Source organism: Mus caroli, unplaced genomic scaffold (genome assembly GCF_978045245.1).
Source record: "Mus caroli unplaced genomic scaffold, Mus_caroli_1 scaffold_5, whole genome shotgun sequence".
Lineage (NCBI taxonomy): Eukaryota > Metazoa > Chordata > Mammalia > Rodentia > Muridae > Mus > Mus caroli.
Genome location: NW_028227260.1, coordinates 153,633,620 through 153,645,714, shown reverse-complemented (window position 1 = coordinate 153,645,714; position 12,095 = coordinate 153,633,620). Strand labels below are relative to the sequence as shown.

Genomic DNA, 12,095 nt, shown 5'->3' with positions numbered 1-12,095 from the left:
TTTGACATTTCAGAGGCTCAAGCCAGACCCAGTGCCTCTCTTTTCTTGTTGCCTTTAGATCTGGATGTAGATCTACTTCTCCAGCATCACGTCTGATTGTGTGCCACCATGCTTCCTGTCATGACAACAACAGACTAAACCTTTGAACCTGTAAGCCATACACAATTAAATGTTTTTTCTTATAGGAGTTGATAAGGTCGCTTTCTTGCTGCTGGTGTTGGTGTGCTAGGTGGTGGGAGCAAGGAGGCTGAGGCTCAGGAAGGTACAGTGTCCCTCCCAGGTTAGTTCGGCTGTGGAACACCCCAAGGGCTGGCAGGCAGCTCAGTGGCTGTGCAGTGCTACTCCTGGGAGGCGAATGCCCTGGGCCTGACCTTGTGCCCTTGGCAGCTCGAGCTCACCAAGATGGTCCCCATCCCTGCTGGAGTATTTACAATGGGCACTGATGATCCTCAGATCAGGCAGGATGGAGAAGTCCCTGCCAGGAGAGTCACTGTTGATGGCTTTTACATTGATGCCCATGAAGTCAGCAATGCGAATTCTGAGAATTTTGTGAACTCCACTGGCTATTTGACAGAGGCTGAGAAGTTTGGAGACTCTTTCGTTTTTGAAGACATGTTGAGCGAACAAGTAAAAACGCATATCCACCAGGCAGTTGCAGCTGCTCCATGGTGGTTGCCTGTCAAGAGAGCTAATTGGAGACACCCAGAGGGTCCAGACTCCAGTATTCTGCACAGGTCAAATCATCTGGTTCTCCATGTTTCCTGGAACGACTCTGTTGCCTACTGAACTGCTATGCTCTCTGGTCGAGTCAACTGGACAAGCCAAGAGGCTTAAAAGTCACTCATGAGGCAAAAGAGTTTAAAGGAAGCTCTCCTCCTGGAGTCTAGTGTTCCCTACTCATACAGTAATTTTTCACTCCCGAGTTCCATTCTTGCATTAATCTAGTATATGGATCCACGTGCCCTCCTTCAATATTTTCCTATCATAAGTGCCTTTTAAGATTGAATTCTGACATAGCTAAAGCTGTCCGCCAGTGTTCCAACAGTCCTATTTCATCCTTAGCAAGACCTTGGGCATGGAATTCAGTATCTCTTTGAGTAAAAGTTAGGTCACTGCCCTTCACAGGAATCTACCATCACCTAGGAAGAAAGAAGTTTCTGACCATAGGGGAAACCAGAATAGATGCTTAGAATTATAGCTGAGTTACACCTATTTACAGGAATTTACAATGGTTTAGGAAGCAGATCGGGCTGTGGTTTTAGAGTATTGCATTATTCATGAGATGGTTAGCTAGAACGGAACTCCCTAGTTAGAACCATGACTTGGGTGTGAAAGCCCTTGCCCTAGGAGTGAAAAGTTCTCACACCTGGCTTCTAAGACTATAGCTGACCTTAGATAGGGCTGACTTTGTCTCAGTTATTTTATTGCCCAGTTCCTGCCAGTCTTTGTGTTTTCATTCCTCTATTCTGTGTAAGAGTCATTAAGCATCCGGTTACCTCATTTTGTACCTTGCGGGTATGTCATTCAACTTCCTTATTGTCTTCTGTATAAAAAGTCTGATGCTCGAGTTGTAAAATTACCTTCAGATTCTACACACAACCTCTCCTGGTGCATCTGTCTGTCATTGATCCACGTTTTGCCCACCTGCGTCGAGAGACCCCGTTCCACGCAGACACAGGGACCCAGAGGGTCTGCAGCACTGAACATGGGTGGGGAAGAGGTTGCCTACTGAGGCAGAGTGGGAATACAGCTGTAAAGGAGGCCTACAGAACAGGTTTTTCCTCCTGGGGCAACAAACTGCAGCCCAAAGGACAGCATTATGCCAACATCTGGCAGGGCAAGTTTCCTGTCAGCAACACTGGCGAGGATGGCTTCCAAGGAACTGCCCCCGTTGATTCCTTTCCTCCCAATGGCTATGGCTTATACAACATAGTGGGGAACGCATGGGAGTGGACCTCAGACTGGTGGCCCGTTCACCATTCTGTTGAGGAAAAGCTCAGCCCAAAGGGTCCCACTTCTGGGAAAGACTGAGTGAAGAAGGGTGGATCCTACCGATGCCATAAGTCCTATTGCTATAGGTACAGCTGTGCAGCTCGAAGCCAGAACACACCAGATAGCTCTGCACCCAACCTGGGATTCCGATGTGCAGCCGACCACCTGCCCACTGCAGGCTGACAGCCAAGAGGAGCTTTTCCAGATTCAAGAAGGTGTTTCTTACTCGCAGCTGGCCTCCCCCGGAAATCTGAACTGATCTCATGTAAAGTATTTCCAACTGAGGAGGATTCCATGTCCACTCAGTGGCCAAAGGAACTGTCTCACGTGACCAAATGCCTGGTGCGAGTCAGCATTTGTGCTTTATTGTGTTGTGTATCATTGGAGATCATCGCCATGTTTTACTTTGAAAGCCTTTTGAAGAGGAGAGAGCCGAGAACCATGAAGTCCTAGCCAGACTCTGCCACAGGGTTAGACCCTGGAGTCCAGCACCTCGTCTGCCTCGACCTCTGTCTACTCATGAAATGAGGAATGGAAAACGTGATCTTTGAGGCTCTCTCCAACTCTATTTGAACTAGCAGATTCTATTCAAACTAGCAGAGTGTATTGTGATTGCATAGTGAGAATTTATGACAGATTATTTTTTAGCTATTTTTTGTCATGTGTGAATCTTGAGTAATACTAATCATATAAGGTGAGAGTTATCTTACATATTACTTTCAGAAAAGAGTGGGGTTCCAGTCTTTTATATTCATACTGCACTTTGTTCTTTCAAGGAAATCAGTGTCTTTTATACTGTTCAAGTTTGGAGTTCTGAACACACAGGAATGCCTATGGAGTGACTCTACTGTCCTTTTTCTTTTGACATTAAGTGCCTTTGGCTCAAAGGGACAGTTTGAAGCTTTGTTTCCTCTTTGCCCCCCCCCCCCCCCCCGCCAAGCCTTCAAAAAATGTGAAATGTGTACTAATTAGGGAAACCATTTAATTATAGGTCTTTGGGTGTTGAGGTTTTGTCAGATGGTATGTATTGTATTGTAATGCTAAATCCTGTACCCAAAGGTCTAGGCCTATGAGTGAATTCTCACATTTACAAGCTTCCGTTGTGCAAATCTTGTTCCTTAATTTAAAACTATCGGTTAAATAAAATTGGCTACAACCAGTTACTGGAGGGATTAGAGGAAGGTGGGTTTTGAGTGTGGTTGGGTATGAAGAGAGAGAGGAGAGATCAAGGAGAGAAAGAGGAAGAAGAGGATAGGAGAAGCTGCCATGAAGAAGATGGACCATAAGCCTTTGGCCAGGAGAAACTCCAAGTATCTGGGAACACCACCATGAGGCAACAAGGCCAGCAGTTAGAAAACTAGATTAGGGGTTACCCCCCAGTAATTGTCAAAGCCAAATAAACTAACAACAAAAACAACAACAACAAAGAGTTGATAAGGTCATGGAGTCTCTTCACAGCAATAGAATAGTGACTAAAACAAGGCCTGACAAGTTGTTAGAACTATGTAAAATCTCTTTCCATAAGTCAAGTTCTTCCTCCAGCTGGGTCATCTTCCTTTTCCAAGAATAAAATTTCTGGCAAAATTCCCCCTTCTGAAGGGGGAGATCATTGTTTCAACAGTATTAAGTTAGGTTGAGAAACATCAACTTTTCTTTAGAATAGTAACAGAGTCCTAGAAATAGAAGGCCACCAGACCTTAGCCCAACTGACTCCATGTTGGAAGTACCCTTCAGCACGCAAAACTGCACAAATACAGTACCACCTGCCAAAAACAAAACAAAGGCCTAATCCATCCAAGTTCATTGTTCTGGGAAAGTCGCTTAAGTGTACTAACCTTGCTTTTTGTCTTCTGTGGTTCTGCTTCTGGTTAACTGTTCTTGTTAACTGAAGTCTGTCACCACAGATCACTGTTTTTATGCTTAAAAGCTCATCTTGAGAAAAGCTCAGTGTTACACAGGGATCCCAAATACACCCTGCAGTCACCAGGCTGCAAATAAAGACATTTATTGGCTTAAACCCATGTCTGAACAGTCTTTTCTGGTGCATGCCCCACAATGTTTCTAGAGGTTCCACTGGGATTCCAGAGACCAGACATCAAGAAACCAGGGATCTCAGAGATGGGTAGACTAAGGAATTCCTGGAGGTGCATAGTCTGAGTTGTTCTATGTCCCCAGGGCTCCCTTTGAACAATCACTGCCTGATGCATCAGAAGGGTCTGACACCTCCACCCCCAAAAGAAAAAAAAAATACTTCGGTTGGACACACATAGGAGAGGTGAGACATGGCTGCTGATTCAATATCCAGGATCCATGTAAGATATAATGTTGGGAACCAAAAATCCAAAATCCTTATTTCAACTACACAAAACAAACTGACTAGTTCAGAAAACCACCACACACTTGGGAGCTGACTGCAATTGTGAAAGTTCATCTTTGTAAGTAATTTAAACAGATGACAAAAATTTATTGTACTTAGCCTGCAATTGTTCAATCAGGCCTGCAGAACAGACTTGGTAGCTGAACTGTGACCTTAGGCCAGAATGTAACAGTATTGCCTTAGGGCTTCTATTGCTGAGGAGAGACATCATGACCAAGGCAATTCTCATTAGGTACCAAAGCAAGACAGAAAACCACCTGGGCAAACTTCAAACTCCACATTTTCACATCTGGAGTCAAAGTGCTCTTCAGATATCTGACTCTTTTTATTCAAGTTGACTGCTGTTGGCAGATCCAGCATTCAACAGCAAAAATCTCTTGGGCTGGTTCCATGTCCTATTAGCTGCTTTGCTTGACAGGTATCCCATAGCTCTGATATATCCCTAAAATCTTCAGGTATCCAAGGCAACTTCAACTTTACAGATTCTTTTTCCAATGTCTGGGCTCCTCCAAAGGGTAACATCTCCAGCTCTGCCCTCTGTAGCATTCCGGTTGACTCCTTTCCACTGCTGCTGTTGTTATTGGTAGTCATACCATGGTACTGTTTTCACCAACACACTGTGATATTCTACTACAACTAGGCTTCACCAAAAGAGTCTGATAGGCTCCCTTCATGGTGCCAAATCTCAACTTCTTTACACTACCCCTCCAGTCCTGGGCTGTCAACTGCAACTGTGACTGCACTTTCACCAATGGCCTTCTCTGGCCTCTCACAGTGTCAATCCAGAGTTGCTCTCCATGACTCCTTCATGCCTTCAAAACAAGTACCACCTAAGTGGTTCTCACAAATTACCAAGTTCAGCTGAAGCATGAGGTACAACCTTGGCTATCTCTGGAACAAAACTTCTTTGTGTTCTCAGAAAATACGTCCCAGAAGATTTGATCTCAGTGATGTTGGTCTCTTCATAATCACTGCTAATTTCTTAGATCCAACTAACCAGCATCGATTGATTTTTCTTAGTAGTCCCTTCTATTCTTGACTTTAAAGTCAGAGACACATGAGGAAATCTGCTGAGTTCTGCTGTTTGCTGGAGCTGGAGCATGGTCCCCCTTCTATTACATTACCACCAGCTTTCTGTTTTCAAACTCTTTCGCTGCTTAAGCTTAGCTGTCCTGGAATTTTCTCTGTACATTGACCTTGAACTCAGAGATCTGTGTGCCTGTCTCCTGAATGCTGGGATTAAAGGCATGTACCAACACACATGGACTTAAGCTTTTCTTTACCTGGAGCTTGCTCTGTACAAGCCTGGCCTTGAACTCAAGAGATCTGCTTATCTCTGTCTCCTGTGATTAAAGGCATGTGCCACCATGCCTGAACCTAAGCTTTTTGTGGCCACTAGTCCTCAAGATCCAGAACAAAAACTTGTGTTTTTCAGCCTCAAAATCTGGATCACAAGTGCACACTCCTTCTCTGGATTGTAGTTTATTCCAGATTAAAAGTCAAAATGAAAACAATAATCACCTAATGACAACCAACATGACATAACTCTTTTAACTGCAAACATAAACAATAAACAATACAGGGTGGGATCTTGCCCTGAGGTCATCACTTCCTTAATCTGTTTATCTCCTTGAACAAAGGATTCAATTCCATTTCACTTCCTGGTGCTCTTTTATTACATTAAACATGTATTATATATTTTTCCTTTTTAAGCTTGATAAGCTTGATCAGAACACTTTTCATGAGGCTGAATCAGAAAACAAAGTCTCTGCTGGGCTTTTTTCAGACTTACATTGTCAATGCAATTAATATAAATCTCTTTTCCTTAGCCTCAGGTAGATTCTTCAGACAAAGGCAAAAAGCAGCCACATTCTTCACTAAAATATCACAAGAACAGTCTCTAGACCACATACTACAAGTCTTCTCCCCTGAAACCTCTTGGGCTTGGTCTGCATAGTTCAAATCACCCTTAACACCAGTATCTTCCATATTCTTACTAGGATGACCAATTAAGCCACACATAAAGCATTTCACTGCTTTCTAAAGTCCCAACCTCCATATTCTTCCAAACAAATCTGTGGACAGGGATATCACAGAAATACCCCACTCCTGGTATCCACTTCTGTTTTTGTTAGGTTGTCTGTTACTGTGAATAGATTCAATAGCCAATGCAGCACTTTTTGTCACTTTAGGTTTTTATTTTGCATTTCATTTATGATCCACTTTCACATTCTCATAAAGTCACCAATTACAACAGTTACCTGCAGATGTTGCCCATGTGTGAAATGACCCAACATTGGAGCTGATGTGAAAGGTAAAGCAAGTACATGCTTGTAACATTAAACAAAACTGCACAATTTATCATCCATGTCATTCTTCTTAAACCAAAGGCTGGTTGTTAAGAATGGAAACCCTTTTCTTCCTCAGGTGTCACACATTAAACTTACCTAACAAGCTCAGTAAGGCCTCTTCAATAATTAATGGTATATGTATGAAAAACCCTTATGCTCTATATATTTTATTACACGGGGTCCATAAATACTTTTCATGGTTTGGTTGGTTTCAAAGTTCAGAAGGAATGAAGAGCAGTGGCAGAGTGGGGTACACTGAGTCAGGCAAGCATAAGGAAGGCTACTTAGACTTGTTGGGCCCCTGGAGTAGGAGATAATGCAGGACTCTGATTTGAAGTGAAATTCAGAGGCTGTGGATCTCCTGCTGAATGAGGATAGAGACTGCAAGTGTGTATGCATGTGTTAGGAGCTGGGGCCCCTAAGGCAGATGTGGTCACAAGACTCAGCCCCACCTGAAGCAGGGTAGGTGCAGGAGTCAAAGGAATAGGCTTGACCAGCCTCTAGTGCCAAGACCTGTTGCTACAGTGACAGTGTGAGAACAAACCATATGCACAATATATAACAAGTATAACAATTCATTAACATGCAAAATTAAACCTTCCTTTTCCTTGATGGGGAACTATAGAAACAAGTTTGAGCAGGAGGTCAGGCTGTGGGTCCCAGTTATGTCTTCAAGCTGGGCCTAGGTATCCCAGTAAATTCCCCTGATCCTCCTGAAGGTCTGGAAGAACTGGGGAAGAAAACAAGAGCCATTCCCTGAGTCAGGCTTCAGATTCATTGTCTAGAGGGAAGCAGAAGTTCCGTACAGGCCTTGAGTGGCAGTGAAGGCAGAGCTCTGTTTTGGCCCCACAAAAAAAATGACCATCTCTAGGTGACAAAATGCAATCCTTGCTGAATATTATCAGATGAGGAGTACCAGTGCATCTGAACATGTAGGGACAACATAGCAACACTAGTGGCAGCTGTGTAGGTTAATATATTAGGTGAAATGGCTGGGGTCAGCTCTGTGGTATAGGGATGCAGGAATCAGAGCAGCCCACATCAAGTCATAAGGGTCTCTTGTGATCAAGTGTGCTCCTAAGGCAGGGTGGACATTGGTGGGATTTGGTGTCATTATTAGTTTGCTCTTGGCTATCTTGCTGTTGGCTTTGGCAAACTCTAGCCTCAGGGTCTGTGGGTTCTCCAGATCAAAGTGAATACTATTGAATGTGAATTTGGCTACTTCTGCTAATGCTGGGCTGTCAAAGGTCTCAAAACCATGAGGATGTCTCAAGGTGAGCTTGATCAGGGACCCTTCAAATCCCTTGAACTGCCAGAAGAGCAGGAGAGTTCTGTAGGTTTAACATCCACAGGGAGGCCACTGACAGTGTCCACACCTCTTCCTTCAGCAGGTGACTGGGGTTTGTGTTAGTGCCCAAGCCTATTCAATGATTGTCCTGCTTCAGGTGGGGTGTGATGAGCCATGGCACCTGTGGAGAGTGTGGGTTTGTGAGGAGACCAAGTGCTGCTGCATCAGGCTAAGGAGAAAGGAAGGGGGGTCACAGTAAATTTGAAGTATTTGGAAGGAAGGTGGAGAGGCAGGGTACTAGGAACCTAAGCAGAGATCCAAGGCAACTCTTATAAGGACAACATTTAATTGGGGCTGGCTTACAGGTTCAGAGCTTCAGTCAATTATCATCATGGGAGGAGCATGGCAGCATCCAGGCAAGCATGGTGCTGGAGAAGGGACTGAGAATTCCACATCTTGATCCAAAGGCATTCAGGAGAAGACTATCTTCAGGCAACTAGGAGGAGGGTCTCAAAGTTTACATCCACAGTGACACAATTCCTCCAACAAGGCCACACCTCCTAACAGTGCCACTCCCTGGGCCAAGAATATTAAAACCACCACAAGTGATTTTATGATTCCAATCCATAAACATCTATGCCAATTTATCCTACCAATCAGGATTTAGAGATTGGGACTTCCTTAGGATCATGTCTTCATGGTACATTTATCCTGGGTTAGCTTATTCAAATGTAGAAGGACAACTTGTATAGCCTTCATATCACAACTTGTCAGCCTAGATGTCAGTTATCCATGTAAATGTCACTTGCTGTCATGCAGGATGTCAGTTTCTTAGGGAGGTCTTGGGAACTTAAACTTTATTTGACACCTCCCATTCAAAAATACAAGTTTTATTCAAAATGGCTGCACTTTGGTTTCTTCTTACAGTCACTGTATCCTCCTGTCTGTTCAGTAGTATGAATGTTTGGTATATGAATGTTTGTTGGTCACCCCTGGTTATCTTTATAATAATGGTGCTTATGTCTGTTACTTCTTTTTCCCTATATTGACCAGTGTCTTTCTCTGGTGTAATGGTTTGAATATATACAGCCCTCATAAGCTCATAGGGAGTGGTACAGTTAGAAGGTAGGGCCTTGTTGGAGTATATGTGGCTTTGTTGGAGGAGGCGTGCCATTGGGGGTGGCTTTTAAGTTTCACATGCTCAAGCCATCCCAGTGTTACTATCTCTTCCTGTTCTAGAACTCTAAGCTGCTTTTCAGCACCATGGCTACCTACATGCCAACATGTTTCCTGCCATGGTGATAATGGACTAAACATCTGAATGTAGGCCAGCTCCCAATTAAATGTATTCCTTTATAAGAGTTGCCTTGGGAAGGATCTTTACCAATCCTAAATCAGATAGGGGACTAATATCCAATATATATAAAGAACTCAAGAAGGTGGACTCCAGAAAATCAAATATCCCCATTAAAATATTGGGCTCAGAGCTAAACAAATAATTCGCACCTGAGGAATACCAAATGGCTGAGAAGCACCTGAAAAAATGTTCAGCATCCTTATTCATCAGGGAAATGCAAATCAAAACTACCATGAGATTCCACCTCACACCAGTCAGAATGGCTAAGATAAAAAATTCAGGTGACAATGATGTGGAGAAAGAGGAACACTCCTCCATTGTTGGTGGGAATGCAAGCTTGTACAACAACTCTGGAGACCAGTCTGACGGTTCCTCAGAAAATTGGACATAGTACTTCCGATATATCCTGCAATGCTTCTCCTGGACATATATCCAGAAGATATTCCAACTGGTAAAAAGGACACATGCTCCACTATGTTCATAGCAGCCTTATTTATAATAGTTAGTAGCTGGAAAGAACCCAGTTGCCCCTAAACAGAGGAATGGATACAGAAAATGTGGTACATTTACACAATGGAGTACTACTCAGTTATTAAAAAGAATGAATTTATGAAATTCCTAGGCAAATGGATGGACCTGGAGGGCATCATCCTGACTGAGGTAACCCAGTCACCAAAGAACTCACATGATATGTACTCACTGATAAGTGGATATTAGCCCAGAAACTTACAATACCCAAGATAGAAGATACAATTTGCAAAACACATGAAACACAAGAAGAATGAAGACCAAAGTGTGGACACTTTGCCCTTCTTAGAACTGGGAACAAAACACCCATGGAAAGAGTTACAGAGACAATGTTTGGAGCTGAGACGAAAGGATGGCCCAACTAGAGACTGCCATACCCGGGGATCCATCCCATAATCAGCCTCCAAATGCTGACACCATGGTATACACAAACAAGATTTTTGCTGAAAGGACCCTGATATATCTGTCTCTAGTGAGACTATGCTGGGCCCTAGCAAACACAGAAGTGGATGCTCACAATCAGCTATTGGATGGATCACATGGCCCCCAATGGAGGAGCTAGAGAAAGTACCCAAGGAGCTAAAGGGTCTGCAACCCTATAGGTATAACAACAATATGAACTAACCAGTACCCCCAGAGCTTGTGTCTCTAGCTACATATGTATCAGAAGATGGCCTAGTCAGTCATCATTGGGAAGAGAGGCCCCTTGGTCTTGCAAACTTTATATGAATCAATACAGGGGAACTCCAGGGCCTAGAAGTGGGAGTGGGTGGAAAGGGGAGTGGGAGGAAGCATCTGGATGACTTTTGGGATAGCATTTGAAATGTAAATGAAGAAAATACCTAATTAAAAAAATAAATTAAAAAAAAAGAGTTGACTTGGTCATAGTGTCTTTTCATAATGAGAGAAATACAAAGACAGAAGTTCAAACCTGTGACAGCCTGACCATGTGACTTTTTATTGGTAGAATGTGGAGGTTGAGACTTTGGATTAAGAAAGCAGATAAAATATTTAATTTGGGCTTACTAGATCATCCTAGTAGGTACATGGAAGACAGTGGTCCTGCGGGTAATTGGAACTTTGGGGGCCTGGCTCAAGAGTTTTCAGAGGTGAAAAATATTAATATGTGGCCTGTAGCTATTCTTGTGTTATTTTAGCAATGATTGTGGTTGATTTCTTTCCTTGTCTAAGAAAATCTTCTTGAGGCTAAAGTGAAGAGTTATGGATTAACAGATTTGACAGGGGACATTTCCAAACAATCTAGCATTAACTATGTTCTGTGGCTACTAGAGGCCAGTCTTTGCTAGTCATTGTTTATTGTGACTTCATAAAGAGAAGTGCAACAAAGAACATCTGGTGATGTTCCGGTGGCTTCTTGCTGCTTCCACAGACTCAGGCCAACTGACAGAGCTTCACAGTTTCTCCTAAATCTATCATTGTCCTCATGGATTCATGAAAAGTGTTTATGAGTGGATCAAGCTACTGCTGGTAATTTATGTGAATTGAAGTGCTGATATCCTGACACGCAGACTGGATTCTCTCCAAAGAACTATTTCTAAACAGGTCGATATCCTTTTTTGCATTATTAACCTTCCATTACCACTGTGTCTGGTGGGTGATGAACTAGAATGAAAATTAAAGCATTTAAGAACCCTTATTAGAAGTAGGTTTTGAAAAAAAAATTAAAGCCTACACTCCAGTATTTAAAAAAAAATGTATACTTTTAATAATAGGTTTGTCCAAAGTATGTTCTATAGTGAAATAGGGCTTCTCCCTGCTGTAAAATGGACCTTTAATAAAGCTTGGTCCTCTAAAGTCTTTATGGATTCTTCTACAAACTGTTATTCTAAGTTGCCAGTTTTGTTTGCCTAACAAATGGCCCTAAGACCAGCGGGGCCTCCACTGCTTCCCAGGCTCAGAGACCAGCAACTAGTAGAAATCTCTAACCCATTTCATTTTCACTTCACAATCGGCCTTCCAGTTCTCCCTAAAAGGGTATTTTATTGAGAGACCCAGCAACCCTCTTGGTTCAACTCCAGTTTCTCCCTCTTCACATCCAGTGATATTTTCTGTATCAAGTGAGTAGGCAAAGGAATGCTAGAACTAACCTGGAAAGGACCATGCAAGGTGATTCTCTCCACTCCTGTGGTGGTGGAAGTAGTTGGCATTACACCATGGCCCACATACCCAGAGAGTGTAGGC

At 43.0% G+C, this 12,095-nt stretch overlaps 2 pseudogenes; one reads left to right on the top strand and one right to left on the bottom strand.

Annotated features, from left to right (window-relative positions):
* Nucleotides 1-2,175, top strand: part of LOC110288980 (formylglycine-generating enzyme pseudogene) — a 39,312-nt pseudogene extending 37,137 nt beyond the window's left edge.
* A 5,412-nt stretch (nt 2,176-7,587) lies between these two features.
* On the bottom strand, nt 7,588-9,305 carry LOC110288979 (RNA-binding protein with multiple splicing 2 pseudogene; annotated as a pseudogene).
* Between the last annotated feature and the right edge of the window lie 2,790 nt (nt 9,306-12,095).